At 33.7% G+C, this 23301-nt stretch overlaps 3 pseudogenes; 2 read left to right on the top strand and 1 right to left on the bottom strand.

The window, feature by feature from the left end:
• Positions 1-538: 538 nt before the first annotated feature.
• Positions 539-2571, top strand: LOC120121401 (annotated as a pseudogene).
• Positions 2572-7427: 4856 nt separating this feature from the next.
• On the bottom strand, positions 7428-9239 carry LOC120121360 (annotated as a pseudogene).
• A 10809-nt stretch (positions 9240-20048) lies between these two features.
• LOC120121431 lies at positions 20049-22373 on the top strand (annotated as a pseudogene).
• Positions 22374-23301: the final 928 nt, after the last annotated feature.

The raw sequence follows: 23301 nt of genomic DNA, 5'->3' as shown, positions 1-23301 counted from the left end.
CGTAACCGACCATGAATCCCTTTTTATTATTAAAAAGAACGAATTTTTGGTTAAAACGCAAATCAATTTATCTTTTAATCGATGTTTTCTTAAAAACTCTTTTAAATGATGATTTTTAAGTATTCGACCTACCTGACCCAAAAGGCCGATGACCACTCCCAATATTTTTAAATCAAAAATCATTTTTTTATTCACATTTTTTTCTATCGAGTAAAAAATTTGTACCTAACAAAAACCGGTTACGACATTAAGCAAGTAAGAACTTGATTTCTTTTTTTCTTTTCTCCCAAATGAGGAGTTGTTTTCAGCCCATTAATCTGGAAAACTTTTGTGTAGATATGGAATTCGTTCCAGAACAGGCGCTATGCAATAAGGGCAAAATCAAGTAAAGTTCCACTTCCCGGGAAGTTAAACATTACATCTATGCATCGAGATGATTCCAATCCCATGAGAAATGTGCCTCAGCCTGTTGCTGCTCCCATGCCTTCCCATATTAAGGCTCCAATGTCTGCTTCTACAGGTAGAAGGATTTCCGATTTTAAGTCTTAAGGCCTCCTTTCTTTTCCTAAATTAGGGGTTACTAAGGAGCAATGTTTAAAAGCCCAACCAGAGTTGAACAGTAGGTCCCTCTTCTTACTTCAAGTTGTCCAACCTGCTCTCCCCCAAAACAATAAGCAGAGAAGGTACTGTGCTTTCTACCTTAGTTATCTTTTCCTCTTCTTTAATTATAGGTTGGTTAAGAAGCCTAATCAATCAGTGATAAAAAAGAAACTCGAGTTCTTTTTCACTTTTGAGTCTTCTGTGCCTCCCAATGTTTATTATCTTCTTCGTGTTATTAATTTATTATCACAGGTCTGATTAGTAGTCCTCGTTCTCTGCACTCAGTTCCAGGTGCTGGAAGGCACATGTCAGAATCTTAGATGGAGTTTGAAGCTAAATCTTCACGGGATGGTGCGTGGTAAGTTTGCGATTCTGATCAAAATGCTTCCCTTCGTCTACTTAACTTTTGTTTCCATGATAGATGAACATTTTCAGTAAACCTAATTCTTTCAAGTTTCCTGTTTCAGGTATGATGTTGCGACCTTTGTGGCCCATAGATATTTGGATACAGGCGATCCGGTAATGTTTTAGCCCAATGTCCATGCATATGAGTGTGTTAGTGTTACTACTGATTCACTGTTGCATGAGTTACCAACTTGATTTATTCTCTTCTTATTTCTTTTGTTTTACCAACTTGATTTTGAATTCTTGTGTTTTACCAACTTGGATTATTCTCTATTATTACCTTTATGGCCCATAGATATATGGACAGTGGTGATCTGATAATATTTTAGCTCGATGTTATTGCACATGCCATGAGTTCACAAATCACCAACTTGGATTATTCTCTTCCTATTTCTTATGTTTACCTCATTACATTTTTTACCTGAAATTAGTTTGATAATTTCTTTTTCTTTTTCACTTTCGAATGGTTCTCTTTTATAAGTTTTCTAATGGTTTATGCAGAACTCGGAATACAGTAATTTTCCGTGTAAGAAAAGAATTCCAAAATACTTCTATTCTTTTGCAGGAAGTAAAGGTTCGGATTACTGGTTTTGGACCAGAGGAGGATGAATGGGTTAACATTCGCAAGCATGTCAGACAACGGTCCCTCCCGTGTGAAGCATCTGAGTATGTTGCAGTCCTTCCGGTGATCTCGTACTGTGTTTTCAGGTGGATTTCAGCTTAAAATTTCCGATCATTGCTGGCATGCAAATTTGTGCGTGGATATAGATATCTTTTAATCAAACCTTTTCTTAGATTTCATTTTCTAAATGCTTTCAAATTTTTCAGGAAGGTAAAGAGCAGGCTCTTTACTTTGATGCCCATGTTCTTGATGCTCAAAGGCGGAGGCATGACATACGAGGTTGTCGTTGTAGATTTCTGGTGCGCTACGATCATGATCAGTCAGAGGTAGCTAATCACTCCATTATTGCATTGTTCAAGTCCTGCCTTTGATTATATTCATTGTAATAACACTAATCCAATCTCTTAGGAAATTGTACCTCTGAAGAAGATCTGCCGTCGGCTGGAAACTGATTACAGATTGCAGCAACTTCATGCCGCAGGTAACTTGACATTCCAAAATCAACACAAAAGTATTCACTGATCATTCTGCTGCTCCTGCACCAAAGGCTATTGGTTCATCATCGGAAACAATGCAGAAGAGGTAGAATCCAGATCAATCCAGAGCAGCCCCGGATTCACATATTATCGTGTTTGTAGCTGCACAACATACAAATCAAGAATCTAAGATTCCAGGAACAATGACTACTAATGTGACTGATCCTGGATTTTCCGTCATCGAAAATGCTGTGGCTGCTACAGCCATTAGCACCGGCATTGGTCAAAACAATGCCCAAAACACGCAGGCAGCGAAGTTATAAGTGGTTCGGATTTCAAAGATTGATTTACAATGGGAAAAAGGTCCCTTAGGATAATATCATGTAATTAGCAGAAATTCGAGTTTTTTTATGGATGACATTAATTCTGTCTAGATTCTCTTCTTTCTTCAACAGTTTTTGTTCTTGTGCGTTTAATGGAGATTTCATTGAATCCATGTCAAAGCTAAATCTTAGGATTGTTTTCATATTCCATGATATTAATGATCTGTTGCGTGTGTTAAGTGATTCGCAAATTGTGCAAATATACACGTCGCTCAAGTAATAAAGTGATGAGTGAGATCATAAAAGTATTGTATGTGAAGTGATATGAACAAAACAAATAAATGTTGTAGCAAAAAGATGTCGTGAACTGGGTTTTACAAATTGATACAATGAGACCTTACACGTGTTGAATAATCACAAGGGATAAAAGGCTAGGTCTACTATAGTTTCTTATGTTTTCCTTAACAAATGTCTAGCATCTTATCATCAATATATTATTCCACAGAATAGACTAGGTTGTTTCTACACTATCTCTATCAAGAAATCAATGCTAAGGTCATACATCTCTGTGTGAGTCCTAGCCTACTCCTTTTGGTCGTTGAAATCATTTTCTTATCTCTAAGGTGAGTTGGGGTTACACTTAACAGCTCGATCCCATTGTTCACATGAATTTATGTTTATCAATACACTTTATCGAATATTTTTGTTTTGGATTTTTAAATTATGTTTTGCGATTTTCCATATTTTTTATTTAATTGTTTAGATTTTTTAATTAATAATTTTTTATTCAAAACAATTGAACTGAAAAATGAAAATGAAAAATTTACTAGTTGGACTTTTTGTTTAAATCTTTTGAACCCTAATACCAGGTAGCCAAGTATGAGCACAGTGGTCCAGGCTTGGACTACCTAATCTAGAATCATATGGCTAAAGATTGAGCCTACGCCCCCACATAACATGGCAAAATCTCATGATTTTTGGTCACATTTCCCCCACTTTTACGTTACAGTTGGCTTAACCATGAACTTGTAGGTTTAGTTGTAAACACTTGTTTATTTATGATTCATTCTTCGCAAAGAATCTTAACTTCAATACACTTGTTTTGTTAGTACTATTCGTTTTTCAAGTAGAATCCTTCACTCCCCTCATTATTTCTATCATCATTCCACTTTCAACTCATTCTTTAAAAAAATTGAGTGATATATTCTAGTTAAATTTATTTACAATTTGTACCTTTTCTTTTAAAGTTTAACCTTTAGAGAAACAAGTATAAAAATGACGGGTAAACTACACTGCTCATTTAATTTTTAAGCTGTTTTCACTTTGGTTTTGAACTTTTAGAACTTACGCATTATAGTCACTAAACTTGTAATTCACTTCCATTGCGGTTATAGTCGTTAATAAATGTTAAAAAAATCTTAAAACCCCTAAATTTCTTCTACATTGACAATCATCGTTTTTCCTCTCATCTATTTTTTTTATTTTCATTGAGTGGTTTCTTAAGTAAAAAATCATTGAACTTCTACTCTTCTTCTTTTCGTTTCTTCGATTCAAACTCTTTAAAAAAACCTTTTAATCTCATCGAATCTCAATCGAAATTAAAAGCTAGATTTTTTATTTATTTTCCACCGCTAATTGTCGAATTCGCTTGAAAGTAAACTATATTTTTGGCCCACATGGATGGGGGCGGGTGGAGGCAGTCACCCCTGAAATTTTAAAATTTTATATTTTAGATTTTTTTATGTATTTTCTATTGAATATTTGTTTTCGCCCTTAAAATTTTATAAGTTTAAGTTGGCTCCCCACAACATAAAATCTTGCGTCCGCCCCTGTTAGCCAAACATAGTCTTCCTATTGTTGGACTTGATCGATAATTGTTTCATTCATCAAAAACTCAACTCGTCAAGATGGAGATGAATAAATTTTCTTTTCTACCTTTTTTCTTGACTTCTTTGTGTGTTGTTGTGGATAGTAAAGGAAAGAACGTCGGTAAAAACGATGGCGGGAGGAAGAGGGATGACTACCAATTTAGAAGAAGAAGCTTAGGATCTTTTAACGTGCCCCGCCAGTTTTTCTTAAATGCAGTGAACCGTCATAAAATCATATTAAGAATTTAATGATTGTAATGTCAATTGCGTTAAAAATCCTGTGATCATATGAATTTTAAACTCACGCAAATTATTTATTTAGAAGTTAATCTTCATCAACAATAATAATATAGAACATGAATGAGTGATGAAAAATTTGACCACACAAAAGGAAGAGTTTCCATACGTGCATTCCTTATTCCCATCTTATTATTCTATTTTATTTTTCTTTAAAAAATTAACAAGATAAATGACAACTAATAACACAGAAAATGACATTATTGTAACATATATGAAACAAACACGTAATATATATATATATATATATATATATATATATATATATATAATGCCATTTATTTTTAAAAATTATTATTTTTATATAAAACCCTTCCACTGTTCTCTCTCTCTCTCATTTCTTTATTTGTTGTATTGGACCTATTTGGGAAGTTTGGGAAACAAAAGCAAAAGGGAAATGAAGAAAAAAGAGGGCACACGGATGGTGCTTGATACCCCAAACACACTTTTACATTACCACGTTTACCAAATTATGTTAAGGGTGGGTTTGGTTTACGAAAAATATTATTGTCAAAGGGAATAATTTTTTGTAGAATAATATTTTCATGTTTGGTTCACGGAAGGGAATAATATTTTCTTAATGGTAGCATTTTTTGGTTAAAATTATGTAAATGTCATTACCTCCAAATTTTTATGTATTATATAATTCCCATCATTTTGGTCAAAAATACCCTTAGACTAATAATTTTTTTTATAACAATCCTTGTCAATTCTTATTTTTTTACACTTTACTCAAAATTATAAATATAATAATAATATACAAAGAGTTTAATTTAGTAAAATATTAATGAATTTGAGTATTTAAAATTATTTTACATTTTTAATATTCAATATATTAATTATTTATAATTTTATGAGGTGAAAAATGATATTATTGTAAAAATATAATTATTTAAAATGATATATAACTTTAAGTTATTAAAAATAGATCTTATACATTAAAAATAATATTTTTACCCACTTGAGATCGTAATATTATTTTTTCCATGTTATATTATATTATATATAAGATACTTATGAAAATTATTTTAAAAAATAAGTTTAATATACTAATTATATATTAAATATATTTTTCTCAAAAGTTAGATAATATAATGATTAAAATATTTTTATGACTTTTCATTCAAATATTTATAATTTAATATTAAAGTTTAACTTATATTAAAATGATAATTTGGTAAAATATGCATTCAAGTAATTTTATATTCTTCTAACCAAACACTGAAATTTTATATTCCCGCTAAACAAATCAAACAAAATAATAAAATATTCACAAAGTAATGTTACATCTTAATAATGTCATTCTCAAAAATAATCTTACATCATTTGAACCCAACACTTAAGAGTTTAAGGATATAAAATGAAACCATTAAAAATATACTTAAATTATATGATAATGTAAATCCAACTGTTATTTTATGTTTGCAGATTGACAGATGAGTTTTTGCAAGTCCGTAAAAAATATGGTTTTAATTGTCACGTCACTTTTGGCTATAACGTTAATCCATTTTTTAAACGAAAGTTTTACAGTAGGACAATCTTAATATATGATTAAGAAAATATATTATCGATTTTGTTATTATTTTTTAATAAAATTAGTAAAAAAAATTCTTAAAATATTATTATTTCTACCAATTTTGTTATTATTGCACAAAATTACCTACGTGCTTTAGTTAATGTTTTATCGAATATATTATCAAGCTCTTAAAACCAGTCACGTGGATGGTTTTGTGCATGAATCGGACACACAAAGAAATGAAGATTGGGGCAAACGTTATCTTACTCCAATTGTTATTGATACATATAGGAGTTTAATCTATGAAACATTTTTAAAATAATTTTAATAATAGTAGTAATTTATTAAATGTAAAGTTTATTTTTAAAACCATAATTAAATAATTATCGATATATATTTAAACTAGTATGTTATAATCTTATATGCATAAATAATATTAATGACTTAGTTGAAGTTTGATAAAGAATAAATAAGTTATTTGCAAATAATTAAAATTTTATGCAATTATACATTTTTTTATAACATCCGTATTTAATATATCGGTTTTCACTGCAAATCAATAATCAAATTTCCTAGAAAAGGTTAATAACTAATTTTGTAATTTCATTTTCTCCGTAGTTCTTGAAATGTAGTACTAATAAAGATTCCAAACACGTCCATATGTTGCTGTCTTTTCTCAGATTACTCTTTCAAGCACAATGGTAACTATAATCAGTTTAAATTACATATCAGCTCCCTATACTATATGATTGAGAATAAATTGGTCCCTTCATTATAAAAGCACGCGGTTTAACCATTATACATTCAATTCAAAAGTAAAACTTTAAAACTACTTCATAGATTAAGGGTGCGTTTGGCTCATGGAATGTAACATTACCTCCGGGAATGAGATTATTGGAATGTAACATTACCTGATACATTACTGGGAATGTTACATTGCTGTGTTTGGTATGTTTGACAGGAATGTATGATTACAGTGTTTGGTTGAAGGAATATGAGATTACTGAGTGGTATATTTTACAAATTGTCCTTGTTCTATATGTGTTAACAAGTGAAATTCTAAATATTTAAATGTAAATATTTATATAAAAAATCATCGAAAATATATTACTTTATTATTTTAAATTTATATATTTTTAATAAAATTTATATATACTTTTTTTATAAAATTTAAAAGAAAAATGGATAGAATAAAAGAGTAATATCATTTATTATTTTAATTATAAATAATATTATTTTATACATTATTTATCTAAAAATATATTAAAATTTTACATCAACATTTAACTAAATAAGCATATGAAAATTTTAATAGATGAACTATGCCTTCAAGATTGATTTTAACGTGCTTGAGTCCACTAATTTATTCCTCCTCCTCATAATCATTAAATAAAGCCAGAGCTTCAGATGGATGTCCATGCTCCACTTCTGCAGAGATGATCGGCGTCCAAGATGAAGAACTCTTCTCGGGCATCAATTCGAACACCGAATTAGCCTCTGCAATTTGTCCACGGTCGGAATATATCTGAATGAGATCGTTTCCATAATAGGATGCGAAAGAAGACCTCTTTTGATCATGTAAGCCTGAGTTTGCATCCCCATATGCAAATGCACCGGGCTGTTGCATGATCTGAAAATATCACAAACAGTGATCGGTTCAATATAACCGGAGCACGACTGAATCCTCCTGAGAAGTCTGTGAATCATTTCATGATCGTTTGCCTTGAGGCAGGCCTGTATCAATAAATTCCATGAGATCTCAGCATCAGAAATCGAAGAACATATCTTGAGTAAAGATTTATGAGCATGTTAACTACAGAAAGATTTGATTCATAACAAGCTTTTGAGTATCTTGCAATGTAATTCCCTTCCCTTTCTAAGTTCACCTAAAGCCACACTAGCTAGAATAACAGATGTTAAGGTGAACTCATTTGCTTCAATACCATTAAACTGCATTTTCTGGAAACATGTAAGTGCTTCCACAAACCACCCATTCCATGAAAGTCCAGAGATCAGAGCTGACCACGTTACGGTTCTCGGATCTTCTACTCTTTCGAAAACCCTTGAAGCTGCCTCTGGCATCCCACATTTGGAATACATATCAATCAATGCACTTGTAACATATGGATCGGAATGAACATCTAGTTTTCTGGCCAAGGAGTGGAATACTTTCCCTGCGTCAAGATTCAATAACAGATAGCACCATTTTAGCATGCTTGCTATAATAATATTCAATACTAAGTCGGTCCTAACTATATATCTATGAACCTGCCTACCATAGTCCATCTCGTGTAAACTCAAATTTGCCTTGAGAAGACCTGTAATGGTGAAATCATCACAATAACAAACTCGATGCATTAAAACTCTGAAATTCCTAAGAGCTTCAAAGTAATGAAATTTATGTACATAACCCATGATCAATGTGTTCCATGAAACTAAATCTTTCTCAGACAAATGGTCGAAAACTCGCTTTAATCCTTTCAAATCCTTACATTTTGCATAAAAATCCATTAAACTATTGTCCAGAAACAAACAACAACCTTCCCCAAATCCTTTCTTGATCATCAAACCATGTAGTTGACTTCCCAAATTCAACTGCTCCAAATTGGAACATGCCTTGATAACCACTGAAAACACAAAAGCATCCAACTCGATTCCCTTAGAAATCATATCGAGAAAAGATACAAACCCTTTTTTTCAAGCCCATTTTACACGTAAGCACTTAACATGGAACTCCAAGCAACCAAACCAGGATTCTCAATCCCATCAAAAACCAAAACATCATCCTCTAAAAGGCCACAACTTGAGTACATATTCACCAAAGAATTCTGCAAAAACCCATCAAGAAAAGCCTCTCATTTCTTCAAAACTTGGCCATGGACCCCTCTGTCAGACCCCAATTGCGTCGTTTCCCCACAACTTCTCAACACAACCGCATAAACATACGAGTCAGGGCGCACCGTTTTATCAGCAGACAACATGTGTTTAAACAATGCCAAGGCTTCCTTACCAGGACCATGCTTGGCCCGACATCAGGATAGTCCAAGAAATCAGAGTTCTTTCAGGCATTGACTCAAACAGATCACATGCTTTCTTCAAGAAACCGACATTTGCATAGAGCTGAAGGTACATATTGAAGTAAAAAAGGGTTGGTTTTGGATTTACGTGGGGTTTAAGCAAATGGGTTGGCTTTAGTTGTTTTAAAATTTGCTACCAAAATGAATCGCAGGTAAATTTTTCTTCTTCCTTTTTCCGTGAAAAATTGGAAGGAAAGAGTGTCGAAGTAATGAACCCAAGCATGAGACAGTATTCAACAACAATTCTAGGCTTTATTCCTTGATACTCTACTAGATAATGCTTAATAAGAACCCAAGCATGAATCTCTCCAATCTAAAAATGAAAATGACAGAACTTGTCCTCTGGGCAATGCATCATCATCTACAACTTAAAAATCCAAATTTTCAATGCTATCCTTAATACTTAGACATGCTCATGAAACTCAAACCATACATGAACATCTTCATAAAAATTAAAATCATAAAACTCACCCTATGAGAAACTAAATTAATAGTCGATCATATTAAGGAAAGGAAAATGAAGAGCAGCCAAAACTCAACAATGAAACAAACCTCAATTCCATTGCGAAAAAAATAGAAAACACTGATCAAAAGTAGATGAACAATGAAACAAACCAAGAAAAATGTTGAAAATAAAAATTGAAATATCACCAGAAGCAAATACCTAATACGCAAGAAGATTTTGTTTCAGCAGAACCAAGCCGGGAGAGGGTATTTTAGACAACGGGAACGAGAATAAATAAAGATGAGGACTAACATTCTCAGGAAAACAGAAAGAAAATACTACTGTTGGTATTAATTTTTGACTATCACTTGGTAATATAGAGAAACCAAACGTAAGTATCTTAATACCGGAAAAAAATATTCCTCTCAAGAATAAAATATTTCATGAATTAAATGGGGCCTAAAGGGTTTATTCTTTTTATAGAGGTCACAGGTTCAAGCATTAATATATGCAAATAAAGGTATTTGAGTGTATTCATTGTCAAATAATTTTAAATCTTTAAAATAAATATTATCTTATAATCATCTCATTTTAATAAAAAAAATTATGATAAAGAAATATTGATTCTTCATTTTTTAAAGATACATAAAAATATGAACAATTAAATCATTCTCATGTTTAAAAAAAAATTAATCCATAACGTGTTTTTTACTCAAAGTAAATATCTAAAGTTTCCAAAGCTATTAATTTAAGTGCTTACGTGGTAACATGCGTTAAAAATAAACCGTTATTTGACATATGTTTTATTTATATTTTTTTAATTTATAATTTAATCTTTATATTTTTTTGTACTTAAAGAGTCAAATTAAAAAAAGAGAAATTAACTTCAGTGACCAAAAATGCCTTAATATACGATTTTAATCAATTTTTTTGGATTTACCAAAATGACCAACAAAATCGCAATGCGAAATAAAAATCGCAACGCGATCTCCAGAATCACAAATCAGTTCCCAGAATCGCAACGCGATTATGAAGAATCGCAATGCGATAGTACAAATTCGCATTGCGATTTTCTAGAATCACAACGCGAGTATGAAAATCGCAACGCGAACATATAAATCGCAACACGATTATGACTATCGCAATGAGTATCCGTAAAATTGCAATGCGTATCAGTAAATCGCAACGACAATACGTAAAATCGCAACGCGTATCCGTAAATCACAACGAGAATACGTAAATCGCAACGCGTATACGTAAATCGCAATACGTACCCGTAAATCGCAACGACAATACGTAAAATCGCAACGCATATCCGTAAATCGCAACGCGATCTCCGGTATCGCAAATCAGTTTCCAGATTCGCAACGCGATTCTGACTATCGCATTGCGATTTCCCAAATTCGCGTTGCGATTTACGTATTGTCGTTGCGATTTACGGATACGCATTGCGATTACGTAAATCGCAATGCGAATACGTAAATCGCAATGCGAATCTGTAAATCGCAATGCGAATCTGTAAATCGCAACGAGATTCTGACTATCACAATACTGAATTTCAAATTCGCAACTCGATTTCTGAATTCGCAACAGGTTTTAATTTCACAACACAAATGTTTTGGGTATATAACTACGCAGCAGCAGCAAACTCATAACCTAAATCCCTAAATCGCAACTCATTCCATCTCCATCTCCATCTATCACTCTCTCCGGCAACATCCGTTCCTATATCCAACGACATCATTCCCCATCCGGCAACAGGTTTTAGTTTCGCAGCTCGTTTGTTTAGTAAATTAATTTACAATAATGAAATCATCTAATGTTGATCATGTTTGGATAGATTTGTGTTTTAGAGGGTCATGGGAGAATATTCATGGTGTTTTACAATATATGCATTTACCCATGAATCTTCAACTAAAACTGTCATTAAAAAAGTTAACTTATGAAACTCTAATGTTACGTGTTGCAAATAAATTGAATTTAGAGCCCCTAAGACTATCGCAATGCGGAATTGACTATCGCAATGCGAATTGGCAATTGACTATCGCAACGCGATGCGATTTCATTTTCGCATTACGATTCACTCGTTGCGATTATCATTTCGCATTGCGATTCACTCGTTGTTATTTTCATTTCGCATTGCGATTTTCTGTTTTGCATTCAACATAATGCAGATTGAAATCAACAAATCAACTATTACATTTCAATCAATTAAACAAGCACAAATATTATGTACACATCAATTAAACAAATCAACATTAACAAATCATCTTTTACAAATCAATTAAACAATCAAAAAATAATAATGAAATCAACTTTTGCACTCATACATCCATTTCACGCAGCTCACTTCAAGATTAACCTGCAGAAACCAAACATTGAATCAACAACACTTTCTACACATCTAAAACCTACAAACAGCAAATTATTGAATTCTAGCTACTTAACCAAACATTTTCAAACCAAAAAGAGTAAATATGTTTAACAACACTTGCATTTGACTTACAAATTATTTATGGACACTTTCATAACACGGATGCAGGTAGGCAGCGTCTCGCATATATCGCTCTAGCCATAAAATGCCAAAACCACAAGCCTACTGCACCTCTATCTCTATCGGTGGGAGGTAGAAAATGTGTACTTCCTGTCGTCAAACGCTCCAAGCACATGCATACGAGAGGACCACAATCCCCTCTGGCTTCCTTCGTTTGTTGTGGCGCGGTCTCGTCTCTGATAACTGTAACATTGAACTTCTTTGGCTTCTTGTTTCCAGACTTAGTCCAATAATCAATTGCATCCAAGAATTTAGCCAAATGAGAGCTCAATCCCTTAATCATATCTCTCAAATCAGACAATGATATGTAATTTATCATGCTGTCATATACTATTGTCTTTAGGGATGGGAGCTGAAGCTCGACGAGAAACCAATGAGTACTGTCCAAAACAGGGATAAACACCTGCATCGAAATGTAATAATTCAAATTGCGCACTTATTTATGAACACCATTAAAATATTTAAACAAATATACTAACCTTATCGACCTCCCACCATGCAGGATAAAGTTTAGCTTGTCCATTAGCCAACACATATGATTCCTGTCGTTGATTCTTCAAGTGAACTATGTGAAAAGACGTCGGCATAATTGTATATCGCGTTTTTTTAATATTTTTCTTCAATTTCCTTACAATTAGAAGACGTGTCACCCATGCATCAATATGTTATTTTACAAAAAAAGACATATATTAGTGAATTACATAAATTTTAAAAAAAATTAATCAAACTGAAATATAAGAAATATAAGACTTACCCCCCCATCGAAATAGCTGTTGTCTTCAACCCCTAATAATACACCCCACCAAGATCATTCAATCAACAAATGCATATCATCGTTGAGTTTGTATATGTCAGCGTAACACCCTTGGCTCCGCTCATGTAGATATAAATCAACTGCGGTCTTAGCCCAAAGGGTATTATCCAGAATTATTTCCGGTAATTGTTTCATCTCCACTTCATCTGCCGGAATGGTACTGGCTGGTAACTTATACGAAAGCCAACAGTCATCCATCATGTCCGGTACGTGAGGGGGCTTCTCAATAATTTGATATATTACGCCGTGTGAATCGGGCTCTAGAATATTGGGAGGGACCTCTTCAACGATGACAGTGGCCTATTAAACGGTAGGAGGGGACTCTTGAGGGATGATAGGGGCCTCTTGAACGATAGGGGAGGCCTCTTGAACGATGACATGTGAGTCGGGCTTTTTCTTACGGATTCTTCACACTATTGGGGTGAACGGAGACGTAATGGCACGTGTACGCCGTCTGATGCGTGAACTCTGTCTTGCAAGAAAAACCCGACGTAGAGCATCCACCTTAGCGGGCCGCTAAAAATAAATTAATACATAAATCAGTAAATAAACAGACATGATATTAAACAGTGAGAACAAAGACAAATATATTTCAAACTTGCATGGTATTCACCCAAGTCATTATTATTTCATTGTTCACAAAATGCATCAGATAATATTCCAGAAGTAAGCACTTATATAAACATTTAAAATGACAACATATAGGTTTAGTGCAGGTTCAATGACAACATAAAGAGTAGTAGTTTATTCTTGAAACTTAAATTTTCAACACTGTGAAGTTAGTATTTGTCTTTTGGTTGAAGTAATGCAATTCATTCAAGTTTCAATTTGCAGAAGAAGAATAGAATCTGAAACTTAAAATCGCAACGCGAAAATGACTATCGCAATGCGAAAATGACTATAGCAATGCGAAAATGACTATCGCAATGCGAATTTGACTATCGCAACGAGATAATCGCAATGCGAAATGAAAATCGCTTTCGCAACGCGATTATAGTTTCGCGTTGCAATTTTGGTTTCGCGTTGCGATTTTGTCGTTGCGATTTTGGTTTCGCATTGCGATTTTCATTTCTCGTTGCGATAGTCATTTTTCACGTTGCGATTTTAAGTTTCGTGTTGCGAAAGTAAACTATTTCTTCTTCTGCAAATTGAAACTTGAATGGATTGCATTACTTCAATCAAAAGACAAAACAAAGACAAATACTAACTTCAGAGTATTAAAGAATACACAGTTTAGCAGAATTGGCAGCAACCGAACAAATTTACTTTCAACCAAAAGACAAAACAAAGACAAATACTAACTTCACAGTGTTAAAGAATACACAGTTTAGCAGAATTGGCAGCAACCGAACAAATTTACTTTCAACCAAAAGATAAAACAAAGACAAATACTAACTTCACAGTGTTAAAGAATACACAGTTTAGCAGAATTGTCAGCAACCGAATAAATTTACTTAACCAAAAGACAAAACAAAAGACAAATACTAACTTCACAGTGTTAAAGAATAAACAATTTAGCAGTATTGGCAGCAACCGAATAAATTTACTAAGCAATCTAAGTGAAATTACGAGTAAATTTATCATCAAGTTAAATATGGAAAATCTTAAACTTACCTCGTTGCGTAGAGTATGAACCTCATTCTACAACGATACTACCATCTCACGTAGAGCGGCAACCTCACCACGTAAAGTAGACACCTCCACATGCCATACACCATCGTTATCGCGTAGAGTACCGATCTCCTCACGCAAGGCATTGACCTCATCACGTAACTCCCTTGACTCATCCCATGGAGGTGGAGAACAGGGAGACAGAAGTCGTGGCATCTTTACCGGTCGCCTATCATGAGGTGATGGTGGAGAAGAGGCTCGATGATGTGACGGGATATGTGATGGCTCTTGTTGTAGAGGTGTATAGTCGGGTCGATCAGGTGATGGCTCTGGGTGAGGTAATGGCTCTCGAAGTGGAGGAAGTGGAGGCTGCTCATCATTCGTGCCATCAAAAAAATGCTGACTAGCTTGCCACCAATCAGTGGCAAGCTCAGCCTCCGTGGGTGTCAGTCTCTGTAATGGAGTGTTGGCCTCCTAAAAATATAAAAACTCAAACAAAGTTAAATGTCTACTATTAATCACTTGTTTATATATGATAGTATTTGTGTTAACTTACATTATTTATTGTTGCATATGGTATTAAATCTTCCAATCCAACAAACGTTTCCTCTTCCAGGAAATAGCCCTAGGAATATCATTTGAAGTTTTTAATGCATATGTCCGCATGCTGGGGAAAGCCTCGAATATCCAAATCTACAAATAATATAATAACAAACATTAGTAATTGTTAAATAATTAATTATAATTTTGAAAACATTATATAGAAATTCTTACCTTAAAGGCCCAAACAAAGCCTGACAAAGTGTATTTCGACCCATCGCCACGCAAACTTTTGCGGTCATCAAAGGCAGACGACAACTTAGTCCAGGTAGCTTTCCATATATACGAATCCCACAGAAACAGATTCCATGCATTTAGGTCCTCTACCAATAATATTAGCTCCTGAGCAATAGGCTGTCTGGATTCTCTGCCTAAAAAGCCGGCATACAAAAGTACTAGAAGGCATACTCGGACAACATCGACGTCATTCATCCGAGTAAAACCATCTTTCTTATTAAACAATTTCTTCAGGTCGTCGACGTGTAAGTTCGGCTTTTCTATTGACTCATCAGGAAAAACCCGGGATAACCATGATGGGCGGGTGATATGATGAGTGTACCGGCCTACATCATCATGTCCGAATCGTAGACCAGTGATTAAGCAGAACTCCTTCCGCCCAAAACAAGTATACGCCGGTGGAAAATGAAACCATATCTCTTCCTCACCACGTTGTATACTGTCGGGTAGATCGCTAGTCATGGTCTGAAGCCACAAATATGTCAAATTAGCATCTCCACCCGGATGATGTACTCTCAGCCATGGCCCGAAGCAGGTTTCCTCAAACAATTTTCTTTGTGCAGGTGAAAGCTTCGAAATAATTGTAGTGGCTAGGCTAACTTTATTCCTTAATGTCAATGAAGCCGAAAAAAATTTCTACAAAAACAATAAACATACCAAGTTAGATATACCAAAAACTACACTGTGAAGATATACCAAAAACAATAAACATAAAGAGTAGTAGTTTATTCTTGAAATTAAAATTTGCAACACTGTTTTGTCTTTTGGTTGAAATGAAAATCGCAACGAGAGAATGACTATCGCAATGCGAAAATGACTATCGCAATGAGAGAAATGAAAATCGCAACGAGAAAATCGCAACGAGAAATGAAAATCGCAACGAGATAATCGCAACGCGAAACCAAAATCGCATTGCGATTTTCATTTCGCGTTGCGATTCTCTCGTTGCGATTTTCATTTCTCGTTGCGATTTTCTCGTTGCGATTTTCATTTCTCTCGTTGCGATAGTCATTTTCGTGTTGCGATTTTCATTTTCATGTTGCGATTTTCATTTTTATGTTGCGATTTTAAGTTTAGAAACTATTCTTCTTCTGCAAATTGAAACTTTAATGGATTGCATTACTTCAACCAAAAGACAAAACAAAGACAAATACTAACTTCACAGGGTTAAAGACTAAACAGTTTAGCAGTATTGGCAGCAATCGAATGAATTTAATAAGAAATCTAAGTGAAATGGTTAATCTATTATTGAAATTACCAGTAAACTTATCATCAATTTCAATATGAAAAACCTAAAATAATGCAAAATTTTCAAAATAAAAATAATTAAAAAAACTAACCCTCGGAGGTTGATTTTCCATTTCTGAATGATTCTGAGGGATTTCTGACCGTGAATGGTTGTGAGGGATTTCGCCGGAGATGGGGACGGAAATCTTCGGAGATGGGGACGGATTTCGCCGTAGAGAGTGAGAGATGGAGATGGGACTGAGTTGTGATTTTAGGTTTTAGGTTATGAGTTGCGATTACGGGATATACTGTGGACGGTTCAGTGTTCCGATAATTAATATTCGTGTTTGGAATTTGAAAATAAAATACGCGTAGCGATTCTAATGGCGCTTTAAAAATCGCGTTGCGATTTATGGATACGCGTTGCGATTTTACGTATTCTCGTTGCGATTTACGGATACGCGTTGAGATTTTACGTATTGTCATTGCGATTTACGGATACGCGTTGCGATTTTACGGATACTCGTTGCGATAGTTAGAATCGCGTTGCGATTTATATGTTCGCGTTGCGATTCTGGAAAATCGCAATGCGAATTTGTACTATCGCATTGCGATTCTTCATAATCGCGTTGCGATTCTGGGAACTGATTTGCGATTCTGGAGATCGCATTGCGATTTTTATTTCGCATTGCGATTTTGTTGGTCATTTTGGCAAATCCAAAAAAAGTTGGTTAAAATCGTATATTATAAGGCTTTTTTTGTCACTAAAGTTATTTTCTCTTAAAAAATTATCAAATTTGATAGACTAAAATTGATTTATGCTTTAAAAACTCCAAAAAGGCTGAAATAGTTATTTTATTAATAAAAAGGGAAAAATACACAAACACGAGTTTGTCTAAGGAAATACAGACTAATATACAGTTAAGAAACAGCGTGACCATAAATTTAATAAGATAATTAACAAATTTGGTAAAGCGCTACCAGAAATGTTGACAGACTCATAATGCTGTAGGTGGAAAACATGAAGAACTATTAAAAAAAATTGGTAACCGGTAAACTTTGGTTAGCGATAGGTATCGATACATATATATAAGTATTCGTATTTACTTTATTGTAGAAAACATTAATTTAGGGTTACCTTTTGAGTGAATTTTAAGATATTAATTTAGTAATTATAAGCGTTTAATGACTTATTTTTATATTACGATATATTTTATTATTAAATTAAATATAATAAACATAAATATTACATATTTATTATTATTTTTAGTTAAAATTGTTAAATTTAAATTCTAAATAATATTTTATAAAAATTGAAATAATTAAATAATTTTTTTGTGTAAATAAAATTATTAAATTAATGTTGTAGGTGGAAAACATAAAGAACTATTAAAAAATTTTGAAACATAAATTGCATAGCTTTTGTATCGATACTTACTCTAAAAATATGGATATTGTTTCGACAGTAAGCTATGTCCAACTATTGTCCTGAAAAAGTATCCATATCTATATTGTATGTATCGATACTTATATTTAAAACTTAACCGGTTAAAATAAAATAGGTACTACCTATTATGTTAAACTACCTACCGGTTTGTTTGAAAATTATTAATAATGTAAACGGTAAAATAAAATAGGTGCTACTTATTACGTTAAAATACTTACCGGTTTGTTTAAAGGTTACTAATAATGTAAACGTAAAATAAAATAGGCATTACCTATTACATTAAACTACCTACCGATTTGTTTAAAGGTTACTAATAATATAAACGGTAAAATAAAATAGGCGCTACATATTATGTTAAACTAGCTACAAGTTTGTTTACATGTTAATAATAATGTAAACGGTAAAATAAAATATGCGCTACCTATTAGTTAAATAGGTGTTACCTACTACATTAAATAAGCACTACCTATTACGCTAAATTAGCTACCGGTTTGTTTAAATGTTAATAATAATGTAAACGATAAAATATATATAACTTAATCGTTTGAAACATTTTTAAAAAAAATCGAAAGTATGAATATTTACTCTAAAAATATGTATGCTCTAAAAGTTAATAATAATGTATCCATACTTACTCTAAATGTATGAATATTGTTTCGACAGTAATGTAAATGATAAAATATATACAACTTAACTGTTTGAAATATTTTTTTTAAATTCGAAAGTATGAATACTTACTCTAAAAGTATGGTTACTCTAAAGTATTAATAATAATAATGTATCTATATTTACTATAAAAGTATTGATATTTGCTAAAGTATTAATCATCATATCATAGTAGCATCGATATTTATTTTAAAAATAATTATCAAATTAAATCATACTAATATCATTAAACACAACTTTAATTTCTAGATTGCAACATACTTCTTTATTCAAAATAATATTATTAGGTGCAACCTAGTATGTTAATATTCTTTTATAACAAAATAAAAAATTAACATATTTTGTTATCGTGAGATTTCGAATGCCCCATCAGTTTAAACTTTAGTAACATTTTAGACGCTACTTAATATGTTGATAATATTAATAATAAAATAAATAATTAACCTATTTTGTTATCGTTGGATTTCTAATTTCTCATTATCTTAAACTTTGATAATATTTTAGGCGCTACCTAATATGTCGATGATATTAATAACAAATTAAGTAATTAACATATTTGTTATTGTCGAATTTCTAAGGACCCATATGCTTTAAAAAAACGCTACTTGTTATGTTATTATAGTTGATAATGTTTTCAGTAATTAACATATTTTTGTTATCGTCGAATTTCTAAGACTCAAACTTAAACTTTGATAACATTTTAGGTGTTATCTAATGTGTTGATAATATTAATAAAAAATCAAGTAATTAACATATTTTATTATCGTCGAATTTTTAAAATCCTATCAACTTTGAAAATACGATACCTATTACGTTACATAAGCGCTACTTATTATGTTATTATTATTGATAATATTTTCAATAATTAATCAATTATGTTAAAGTTGAGATTTTTAACGTATTTTACATACGATATAATATATCTATTATTACTATTATTATTATCAATACAAATAATATTTTCAGTAAAAACATATAATATTTTCGACAACAGGTTACCTATTTTACCAATCATACTATTTTTTTAACTGTGCATTAGTCCCACTCAGCATAACCTCCCCGACAAACAACCATGCCCCATTGGAAGCAGAAAGAAAAAACTAACAGCAAGCTGAAGACAACATTTCGTCATCTTCCATTAAACCCCTCTTCTTTCGCTTTCTTCATTTCATTATCCCCTCTCTCTCCCATTAATCTTCTCCATTTGTAAAGCTCTGCATCCCTTCAACTATCAAACAACCAAACCCCCCATTACTTCTTAATTGACCATCCCCAAGAAAAAAAAATCAAAACTTTTTAGTCGTTGGTTTTTGTTTATTGAGATGGTCATCCCACAGGAGAAATAGAAAAAAAAATCAATCAATAATGGATCCTGAGCGACCCCATCGAAGTACTAGCATCAACAACAGTAGCCTAGTGGCACCAACGCAACAAGCAGCACGAGTGAGCTCTTCATTTGTTTCACTTCACGCCTTTCGTCTTCTTCGTCGATGAAAATCCCTTCTAAATCGATCATCAGCCCCGGTCGTTCAAGGGAACCTTCTTCTTCTTCGCAAATCTCTCTCTCTTCATCGCTCAGTTGGAGGCTTCGAAGTAATGGTAGTATGAAAGGTGGTCAAGCTTCACCCATGTTCCCCAAAACCAGTAACGGGAAAAAGAGAGGCGGCGGCGGTTTCGAGAACCCCGAGCCGTCTTCACCGAAGGTCACTTGCATAGGTCAAGTCAGGGTGAAGACCAAGAAACAGGGGAAAAAGTTGAGAGCTTGTAGATCTAAAAGAAGAGAAGTTAGTTTCAGAAAAGTGGGTCATGGGAATGGAAGCAGCAACAGTCTTGATCATCAAGATTACAACATGGGTCATTTTTTGAGCAGTAGTAGTCATCATCAACAGCAGCAGCAGCAAGAATGCAAGAAATGGGTGCATTACCCATTGACTATTTGTGAAGCATTGAGGGCATTTGGGTCCGAGTTTAACTGTTTTTTACCTTGCAGGTCGTCTTGTTTGGCTAACCAAAGGGATAATAACAAAGAAGAGAAAAGCAGGGGATATGGGAATGGGAATGGGAATGGAAATGGGAGGTCTTCTTCTTCTTCTTCATGTGGGGCTGTTTTCACAAGGTGGCTTGTGGCTGTTCAAGATTGGGAAGGGGAAGGGAAAGAGAGGGAAATTGAGTTGGTTGTTGGTGAGGAAGAAGATGATGATGAGAGAAGGGAAAGTAGTGGGATGATGATTAGCAGCAGCCGAAGGAGACATGTTTTTGAAGATATTGAAATCAATGATTTTGTTACTGATAATATTGGTGATGATGAAGATGAAGCTAGGGCGAGTATCTGTGTACCACCTAAAAATGCTTTGTTGTTGAAGAGATGTAGATCTGATCCTGTTAAAATGGCTGGCCTTGCTAATAAGTTCTGGGAAACTCCACTCCCTAAAGATGAACATGAAGAAGATGAAGCAGCAGAAGAGGCTGGAAATGGAAGTGAAGAGAAATTGGAAGAACAAGAAGGGCCGCTAGTCCAAGAGGATACTGTTGAAGCTGAAATGGGACATGAAGAAGTGAATGAAGTCGGTGAAATGCTTGTTTCTTGTGAAGCAGATGATGAAGAAGAAATCCCAGAAGCTGGAACAGAGGTTGAATCTGTTTTGGTGAAGGATGAAAGTAGCGAAGTTGTAGAAGAAACAAGTGTAGAATGCCAGGATCAAGAACATGAAAATGTAGTGGAAGAAACCAGCAAGAGTCAACATTAAAAGAACAAATTTTGACTGAAGTTTCACTTGATGATGCTGAAAAGCCACCGTTTGAAGAAAATGAATCCGCCATTGAAGACCTGCTACAACAAGAAGATGAAGATGAAGTGGAAGAAGGGGAAGATCAAACTGAAGCTGAAGAAGAAGAAGAAGAAGAAGAAGATTCAACAGTGGTGGGAGAAGGTGAAACAACCCATGAAAGATCCGAATTTGGTAAACCGGAAAATGATTCAAAGGAGAGTGAAAGTGAAGAGAAGTTATTGCCAGATTGTTTGCTGTTAATGATGTGCGAGCCAAAGCTGTCAATGGAGGTATCCAAGGAGACTTGGGTGTGCAGCACGGATTTCATCAGATGGCTTCCGGAGAAGAGGAAGCAACCGGTGGTCAAACAAAAGGACGGTGGAGATGAACCCAAGAGAAGAATCAGTGTTGACTCTAATCCTCGTCCTATCTTTATACAGCCACCAAGGTCTTCTTGCTCTTTCCCGGTTGCTCCGCCGATGGATACGGCGGTTGCTGCTGCATCTAATGGAGCTGGCGGCGGCGGGTCTATGTCTACTACGAAAGACCACAAGGTTGTCGGAGGTAAAGGGTATGAGCCATTTGCGCTCACGCGCTGCAAGTCTGAGCCGAGGAAACCATCGGATAAGCTAGCGCCCGACGCTTGTTTTTGGAAGAATAGGAAGCTCGAGCCGACTTCAGTTGGAGTTGGCGCCGCTGGAGTCGGGTTTTGATGAGCCGAGTTCGGTTAAAGAAAATGTTTGTGGTAGCTGGTAAGTTCTTGTACGTGTAAATGTTGTAATAGTAAAATTATCTTTGGGGTTGTCTTCTTTGGAAAATGCTCTTCCTTTGCCGTGTAAATAAGTTTTATCCGAAGCAAATTCTTTTTTTCTCACTTTTTGGCCCTTATTTGAGGTAAAACTGTTGAATTTGCTTAGAATTGGGAGGTAACTTTTGTTTGATTTTGATATTTGATGAATTATTGAGAAACTGAAGATGATGGATGAAAGAGTTGCATGTAGCTGGACCAATTGTCAATTTCCGAGCCGTTAGATTTGCTTAATTGTGTGAGACAATGAAAGCTATGGTTAAACAAATGATCTGATAGCACAAATCTTATCGAGTTTTGAATGGTGAGGTATCCCCATGATGATGAAAACTACTGTGATCATTTTTTTTTACACAAAGGATCATATGATTGCTCTTGAAAAAAGGGTAAGGTATCCCCACATGTGAGTGCTGACCAAGACGAGGAAGTTAGTGCTGACCCAATCCCCCTTTTTTTAGCCTTTTCACAATCTCGGGAAATTCTGCACTGCGGCGTTTAAAAAACAGTTAAGAAATGATATAATCGGTTAAATAAATGATCGGTTAAAATTTAGATCGGTTATGTTATATTATTTAATCAGAAATATTATCAAACACAATAATATATTAGGTACCGCTTATATAATGTAATAAGTAGCGTTTATATAATAAAATAGGTTAATTACTAGAAACATTATCAAGCACAATAATATATTAGGTATCGCTTATATAATGTAATAGGTAGCGCTTATATAATAAAATATGTTAATTACTAGAAACATTATCAAACACAATAACATATTAGGTAGCGCTTTATAACGTAATAGGTAGTGCTTATATAATAAAATATGTTAATTATTTAATTTGTTATTACAATATATTATGTAAATGTCTAAAATATTATCAAGGATAACATAACCGATTATTTACTGGAAACATTATCAAGTATAATAATGTAAATA

This window comes from Hibiscus syriacus, unplaced genomic scaffold (genome assembly GCF_006381635.1).
Source record: "Hibiscus syriacus cultivar Baekdansim isolate YM2019G1 unplaced genomic scaffold, ASM638163v2 tig00110372_pilon, whole genome shotgun sequence".
In the NCBI taxonomy this organism is placed as follows: Eukaryota; Viridiplantae; Streptophyta; class Magnoliopsida; order Malvales; family Malvaceae; genus Hibiscus; species Hibiscus syriacus.
Note: the sequence above shows the minus strand (reverse complement) of the source record. Positions and strands in the feature narration are given on the sequence as shown.